This window comes from Physeter macrocephalus, chromosome 12, assembly GCF_002837175.3.
Source record: "Physeter macrocephalus isolate SW-GA chromosome 12, ASM283717v5, whole genome shotgun sequence".
Lineage (NCBI taxonomy): Eukaryota > Metazoa > Chordata > Mammalia > Artiodactyla > Physeteridae > Physeter > Physeter macrocephalus.
The window spans coordinates 91,022,459-91,023,334 of record NC_041225.1 but is presented as its reverse complement, the minus strand read 5'-3'; positions in this window follow the sequence as shown (position 1 = coordinate 91,023,334).

Here is an 876-nt window from a genome sequence, read left to right as displayed (position 1 = left end):
AGCTTTGGATGGTTCCTTCACCGATGGAGAAGTTATCCACTGGTACTGAGACAGAAATGATACATATGCCACTTAAGTTACAGGTAATCGAGGAGGGTTTGATCTTCATTGCAAATTAAGATATTTTAAGTTAATAAAAGGTCTTCAATCTGCATTTCTGGGAAGCTAAATTAAAGCATCACACAACATTTTCAAAAACAGAAGAGCCATTTCATTTGAATAAAAACTTAGTTTTAAGATGGCAGAAAGTACCCTGATAATTTTCTTTTAAGAAGGAAAGAAAAACAAGCCGTTAAAGAGAAATTCTTCCGTGAGAATTAAAACATGTTATATACCTCTGACGTGGCACTCCTTCCATTCTGCAGACCTTTTTTCCTAACTGCTTTCATCACAGAATGATTTAAAGTAAAACAAATTGAAATTAGCGTAATTATTTCCCAAGGAGTGGCTATTTCCATTGAAAACCAAAAGCCAACTAATTATTGCTTTTCCCATAAAATTAAATATGAAATCTACATTATGCAATTGTACACTTATTTCCCCCTTTGTGTATTCTAGTTTCTTCCTCAGAAACCTAAGATGCCATACTGCAGACTGCCCACAGTGGCTATAATTCTGGCAGCAGCAAAGGTCAACTTTAAACATTTTGCATCTAAAGTGGCTTTGGATACCTTTGGATAGAAAGTACAGTCTGAGCACTGGACAGACACTTAGATACCTAAAGGGCATCTAACATAGCAAACCAAAGTCCTGATATTCCCTCAAAAGCTGCTCCTCCCATCAGCCCCCTTCCTCTAAGTGATACCACCCAGTTGCATACATAATCATCAACGACTTGTCTCCGTGTTACTATTTCCTTCATACCCCACATCTAAT